Below are 7,613 nucleotides of genomic sequence, written 5' to 3'. Positions count from 1 at the left end.
GGGGACAGCCCAGCAGCCACAGGTCCCACAGGTCCTCCAGGGAACAGTCCAGCAGCCGTAGGTCCCACAGGTCCTATAGGGGACAGCCCAGCAGCCACGGGTCCCACAGGACCTCCAGGGACAGCCCAGCAGCCACAGGTCCCACAGGTCCTCCAGGGACAGCCCAGCAGCCGCGGGACCCACAGGTCCTCCAGGAACAGCCCAGCAGCCACGGGTCCCACAGGTCCTCCAGGAAACAGTCTAGCAGCCGCAGGTCCCACAGGTCCTATAGGGGACAGCCCAGCAGCCATGGGTCCCACAGGGCCTCCAGGGAACAACCCAGCTGCTGTGGGTCCCACAGGTCCTCCAGGGACAGCCTCTCATGAGTCCTGAATGTCTTGTTAATCCTTGGGCACGCCCAAATCAGCTTCTTCATGATATGGCAGGGTTCGGGGAGAAGGACGTCAGCCCAGCTACCACGGATCCCACAGGTCCTCCGTGGATAGCACCTTGATGGGCTTGTGGTTCAGCAGGTTCAATGGCTCTTGTCATACCACACAACTTCAATCCCATTAGCCATGTTGACCACCTCCTGGTAACAGGCCAAGGTCAGTTGGTGAATCTCCACCACCAACCCCCCAAAAAAGGCCCCCATGTAAGTAAACATTGCCCTGGTCCCTGGGAAAGTGGGCCCGGGACTGTGGCCAGTGCTGGTAGCTGAAGTCCTCACAGGACACCAAGTAGAAACTGGGATGCAGGGTGCCAAAGAGGCGGACAGGATCTCCATGCCCACACAGTCGCAGGCCTTCATGTCCACATCCGCACACACCAGGTCATCCACCTTACAGAGAAAGCGCTGCTCACAGAAGCAGCTGACCATCACCATGCACTGCATGGACACGTCCTGCCAGTGTGGGGTGCCGGGGACCTCAAGGACCACCACCCTCCAGCCCTCCCAGGGGGGCACACAGGCCCAGCAGCCCACTCATCGGTGAGGACCTAGTAGGTGACCCTGTGTCCCACCATGATGGTCTTCTGTGCCCCCTGCAGGAACAGCTCCAGGAAGACCACCTATCTACAGGGAAGGGGGAAAAGGCAGGAGAAGGGTCACTGTCAGAGACTGGCAGCAGGACTCCAGAGCTGGGGGCCATGGACATATGCACCTTCTTCATGGGGGCAGGCCCTGAGCTGTTTTAAGCAACAGCTACTCTCCCAGCCTGTCCTGAGCAAATCTGCTTGTGGGGCCTCCCTATCTTATACTCCCAGAGATGGGGCCCATCAGCACCCCATCATGTAAAGGGGAGCCTGAGGCTTCAGAGGCAGGAAACCAACCCCACAGTCAGCATGATGGTGCTAGAAACAGTCCCGCTGTGCCGAGCTCCCTGGCAAACCCTGCAGGTGCCCTCCCCTGGCCGACCCCCTGTAGGTCCTGTCCCCACCTGCCTGGAGCAGAGCACCTTTGGGCACAGCCCTCCTTTCTATGGCCTACAGAATGGCTAGAATCAGCAGGGCGGGCCTCCTGCCCCACTTTGCTTTGAGGGGGCTGTCACTAGCCCCCATAGAGCTGTCTCCACCCCCTATAGGGTCTTTCTGTAAAGGCTACTGGGCCTCTTGCTGACAAGGTCCATCAGTCAACCACTGCTATACCTAGGAGGGGTCACCCTCGAACTACCCCAGATCAAGAATCAGGTCCAGCCCATTGGCAGGGAAGGGGAAAGGGGACTGCTGGAAGAACAGGGGCCTTGCTTAGGCCCCAGCCATGAATCCTGGAAGCTTCCAGGTCCAGGTCTACATCTACCCAGGCCCAAGAAGTTGCAAGTCTTATCTCTCTGAGGGGACTGACTGTGGGGACAGCAGATCCTATATTGTCAGCAGGGGTGGTGAGCCCCTCTGAGACTGATTTTTTTTAAGGTTTTATTTATTTGACAGAGAGAGACAGCTAGAGAGGGAACACAAAAAGGGTGAGTGGGAGAGGAAAAAGCATGCTCTCCACTGAGCAGGGAGCCCAACATGGCGGGGTTTGATCCCAGGACCCCAGGATCATGACCTGAGCTGAAGGCAGATGCTTAATGACCGAACCACCCAGGTGCCCTGAGACTGATTTTTTTCACATAGGCACTAAGGGTATTTCCCTGTGCCTGCCCCATACCTGGCAGCTTAGTAAATCGCTCACACAGGGAAAGTGGGCACTACATTTAAATAAGGGACAAGGCCACACACACGCAGCAGACACAAGTCAGGTCACCAGGGGGCAAGTCTAGGTCCAGCCAATGGGGGAACAAGCCAGACATGAAGCAGGGGGAGAGAAGAGTGCTCCCGGCAGAGGGCAGAGAGAATGTAAAGGGTTGTAATCAGGCCCAAGGCACATGTGGGATGACCACACACCGGGGAGTCCCACGGGGGTCGGGGGATATGGTGGGAGAGGGGAGCCTGGAGAGGACGGGCAGCTGGGGAGTGGGTCACAGAGAGGATCAAAGGTTATGTTCTGAAAAGATCACTCTGCTGGTTACCAGGGAAGAATGGGCTCTGTACAGCGGAGGACAGGGAGACCCCAACCCTAACCCCACCCTAACCCAAATCAAACATCATGCTCAATTTTGAGGACTAACAGCCCTATTCTGAAATCACGAACAAGTCCATCAAGCTGGCTTTCACTCCTTACTCAGTACTGCACTGAAAGTTCTACCCAGAACAAGAAGGCAAGAAGTAAGGAATCCACTTGTAAAAGGAAACAGTAGAACTACATCTATTTAGAGACCAGAGACGGCATCATCTTACACAGAGACCTTCCTGAAGAATCAACAAAAATGATCACAGCCAGTTCCCTAATTCCGTAAAGTTACAGGACAAAATATCAATATACAAACATCTCTCTTATTTGTATACACTAGCAATGAATCATCCGAAAAGGAATTTAAGAAAACAATTCCATTTTAGGGATCAACATTGACCAAATACTTAGGAATAGATGTCATCAAAGTGTACGTCTTATACACCAAAAATTACAAAACATTGCTGAAAGAAAGTAAGGAAAACCTAAATAAATCTGAGGATACCCCATGGTGATGAAAAGACGTACTACTGATGAGATGGCAACAGTACACAATGCAATATGGGAATTCAATGTGTTCCCAAGGAATTCCACAAAGGCCTTTGGGAAGAAATGCACAAGATAATTTTAACAGTCATGTGAATTTTAAGGGACCACAAGATAGCCAAAACCATCTTGAAAAAGAAAATCAAAGGTGAAAGGTCATACTTCCAAAGTTCAAATCTTAATACGAAGCAACAGTAACTAAAAATTGTGGTACTGTCATAAAGGTATGCATATGCCCTGAAATAAATACTACATTGTATGTTAATTAATTGAATTTAAATTTTAAAAAATTTTTTAAATAAGTAAAATAAACTTTTTCAAGTATCATACAGATCAGTGAGATTTAACTGAGAGCCCAGAAATAAATCCCTCATCTATGGTCCTCTGAATATCAACAAAGGTGGACAACATTACATGTGGGTGAAAGAATGGTCTTTTCAACAAAGAGTGCTAGATAATCGGCTATCCATGTACAGAGGAATGGAACTGGACCGTTACCTCACACCATATATACACATTAACTCAAAATAAGATAAAGGCTTAAATGTAAGAGGTAAAATTATAAACCTTAGAAGAAACAAATGGGGATAAATCTTCATAACCTTGAATGTAGCAATGCTTTAAGATCTGACACCAAAGCATAAGAAGGGAAAGAAAAAAAATAGATAAAATAATATCCTCAAAATTAAAAATCTTTCCTGCACACCTGGGTAGCTCAGTTAGTTAAGCATCCGGCTCTTAATTTTGGCTCAGATCATGATCTTGGGGTCATGAGATCAAGGCCCACACTCAGTGTGGAGCCTGCTTAAGATTCTCTTTTCTTCTCCCTCTGCCCCATCCACTCTCACACTCTCTCTCACTCACAATTAAAAAAAGAAATCATATATATATATATATGTATACATATACATATATATATGTATGTATATATAAATATATATATTTGTACATCAAAAGATACTATCCAGAAAGTGAAAAGACAGGCCCCAGAATGGAAAGAAATATTTGTACATTATTTATCTAATAAGAGGCTGTTGCCCAGAATATGTAAAGAGCTTTTACAATTCCTCAACAAAAAGACAGCCCCATTTTTTAAAATGGACAAAGGACTTGGATAGACCCTTCTCCAGAGAAATCATACAAATGGTGAATAGCACATGAGTAGATGTTAAACATCATTAGTCTTTTGGAAATGAGGATTTAAACCAGTTAGATGTCCTTTTACACATGTAGAATCACTAAGATCAAGAAAACTAAAAATAACAAAAGGATGTTGAGAAACCGAAACTCTTAAACCTCGCTTGTGAAAATGGTGCAGACTATGTATAAAACAGTTCATCATTTACTCAAATAGATCAAAGCAGAATTACCATATGGTTCAACAATTACACTCCTACATATATATACCCCCAATATTGAAAACACTGGTTCAAACAAACAGAAATGTACAGGAATATTCATAGCAGCAGTGTTCACAAGAGGCAAAACCCAGAAACTAAGCAAATGTCCATCCATGGGGAAAAGGATAAACAAAATGAGGTAGATCCATAAATGGCTGTCTTGTTCTGCTCTATGAAGGAATGAAGTAAAATGGTTCATTTGTGGGGAAAAAAAATATGGTGGTTCCTTAAAATATTAAACACAGAATTCCACTGCAGCCTATATGCCCCCAAAATTGAAAGTAGAAGGACCCTTATTCAGAGCAGCATTTCTCACAACAGCCAAAAGGTGGAAGCCACCCAAGTGTCCACTGACAGATGAAAAGATAAACAAAATGTGGTTTATGCACCACGGAACACGATTCAGCCTTAAAAACGAAGGGCGTCCTGAGACAGGCTACAACACGGATTGAACCTGGAAGTCATTACGCGGAGTGAAATCAGCCAGCCATGGAAGGACAGATGCCGCTTGATTCCACTTGGTTGAGGCGTCTGGGACACAAAGCTGGATGTGGCTGCAGGGGCCGAGGGGAAAGGACAATGGAGAGCTGGTGTTTTATGCACGCAGACTCCCTCGGGGAGAATGAGAAAGTTCTGGAGAATGATGTACAACTGTGGGAACTCAGCTAAGGCCAGAGAACTGTGTACCTGCAATGTTTTAAGGGGTCAATGTTCATATGTTTAGTCACGGTGAAAAAGTGAATGAAGGACTGATGCATGTCACAACGTGGATGGACACTGAACACAGCCCCGGTGACATAAGCGACACAGAAATACCACTCAGGGGCGCCTGGGTTGCTCAGTGGATTAAGCCGCTGCCTTCGGCTCAGGTCATGATCTCAGGGTCCTGGGATCGAGCCCCGCATCTGCCTCAGCATCCCTGCTGAGCAGAGAGCCTGCTTCCCCCTCTCTCTCTGCCTGACTCTCTGCCTACTTGTGATCTCTCTCTGTGTCAAATAAATAAATAAAATCTTTAAAAAAAAAAAAAAAGAAATACCACTCAGAAGAAAAAAAAAAAAAAAAAGAAAGAAAGAAATACCACTCAGATGGGAGCCGTCTGGGCTCCTTAAGTCCATCAAGGTTACCCAAATAAGGGAAAGTCCTAGAAGAAGTTCCAGAAGAAGAAAACTGGATCCAAATGGAGAAGACATTTCAGACCATCGGGCAGGTGGTGACAGCTGAAGTGGGCCTGTGGTCTGGGTTCAAACGTAGGAACCATCATGATTTCCTCACTTGGGGTTCCATGGTGGTTCCACGGGACAGTGTCCATTTGGGGTAAAACGCACCAAAGTAGCCCACATGAAGTGGCAAATGTGATAAACAAATGACAGCTGGGGACTCTGAATGTGGAGATAAAGCGTATTTGTGCTGCTGTGACAAGTTACTGCAGTTTTGAAATCACCACAGAGTAAATGACTCTTCCAGACATCCATGTTAGCCCCACGTCACAGAAGCAGAGAGGACATCAGACTTCGGTACGGACGCCAAGCCCTCCCAGATCCAGGTCACCCATCATGGAGAGGCCACTGGCCCTTGGAGGAAGCCACATGTTAGCAAGAGACCTGTGGGAGGATTAAATCGGGGCCCCCATGTCTCTGGTGCAGTAGAAGCAGTGGGATTCAGATTCCAGTTTTCTACAATGTTCCCCCACAACCTGGTTAGAACTGTGCAAAAGCAGGAAAGGAAGCCTCAGTAAAGCAGACTGGGGAGGCCAGAACGGGAGGCTGGAAGGGGGCTCCTGGTGCTCAGTGTCAATTACAGGAACAACTGTGAATTACAGACCCCACACTGCAATCCCCCCACAGGAGAGACTCATCCGTTCCAGGCCCCACAGGGGAAGCTGGAGGTTCATGGTCTCCTACAAGAAATCACCATCCCTACAGCTCAGCCGGTGAGACTCCTCCATCACCACGAACCCCTGTCTTTCTTTCTCCAGGGGACTTGCCTTCCCAGAAGCCCCCCCCAACTTCTTCCTTCTCCATGAAATAATGTTCCTCTCCTTTGTTTCTTGCACTTGCCTGTGGTGGGACCGTAGCTTGCTTGCTCAGCCCAGATTGCCATTCTCTGCTCTTCCCAAAGAAACCCATGTTGCTGCCCAAATAACTGGCAGTTTGAGTTTAAGACGAATGGAACTAATAAACTCAAGAAATTTGTGAGGAACAAACTCAATATACACAAATCAACGACATCTCTACGTGCCTGGAAGGAACCACCAGAAAGAGACTACAGACAACAATCTCATTTTCTACTGCGTCCAAAAGAACAAGACCCCTAGGAGTCCCGTGAACCCAGGAAGTGACAGACCTGTCCTCTGACAGCCGAGCGACACTGATAACAGACATGGAGGGAGACCCATGGAGATGGGGAGACACTCTGTGCTCAGGGAAGAACCCACATCAGGAAAACACCTACTCTCCCCAAAGTCATCTACAGGGCCCACGCTGTCGCTCCCGAACCCCAGACTCCGGACCAGTCCTGGAGCAGGTATGGACGCAGGAAGGACCCCGAAGGCTGAGACGGCGGGGGCGGGGAACGGACACGACCCCCGAGGCGGGTGGCCGCACCCTGACTGCAGACCATCTGAGGAGCCCCAGGAACCCAATCCGCGGATGCACAGACACAGACGCAGGACCCGGGGCACATCCGAGCCCAGAAAGGGGGGACCCCATAGCCCCAAGCACAGCCCCGCGGGAGGCCATGTCACCGCACACAAAACCACGGAAGCCCCCAGCGTGCCCTTCCTCCACAGGATCCTGACAACATGCACCCCCTTGCCAGTCCCCGCTGAAGCGGCTTCTCCTCACCTTCTCCTCCAGACGCCGGTCCTGAGGGGGCTGGACTGCTGTCACTGTGGACACGGCCCCACGTCCTCTGGAAACTTCCACAGAGAGTCCTGAGGAGACCAGGCTCCTGTGGGCGTGTACACAGCCCCACGTCCTCCCCAGGCCTCCACGGTGGGTCCCAAGGGAGCCGGGCTTCTGTCGGTGTGGACGTGGACCCACTGCCTCCCAAAGCTCAGACACCGGTTGGGAAACAAACTTTCCGTCAGTGCAGGAGGCCTGCTGAACGCCCAAGGGCGCGGTGTCAGTGACTTGGAC

At 49.4% G+C, this 7,613-nt stretch overlaps 1 pseudogene; it reads right to left on the bottom strand.

The window, feature by feature from the left end:
- Positions 1-452: 452 nt before the first annotated feature.
- Positions 453-1,151, bottom strand: LOC111145516 (annotated as a pseudogene).
- Positions 1,152-7,613: the final 6,462 nt, after the last annotated feature.

Source organism: Enhydra lutris, unplaced genomic scaffold, assembly GCF_002288905.1.
Source record: "Enhydra lutris kenyoni isolate GAN:26980312 unplaced genomic scaffold, ASM228890v2 scaffoldscaffold13, whole genome shotgun sequence".
In the NCBI taxonomy this organism is placed as follows: Eukaryota; Metazoa; Chordata; class Mammalia; order Carnivora; family Mustelidae; genus Enhydra; species Enhydra lutris.
This window is presented reverse-complemented; position numbering and strand designations above follow the sequence as displayed.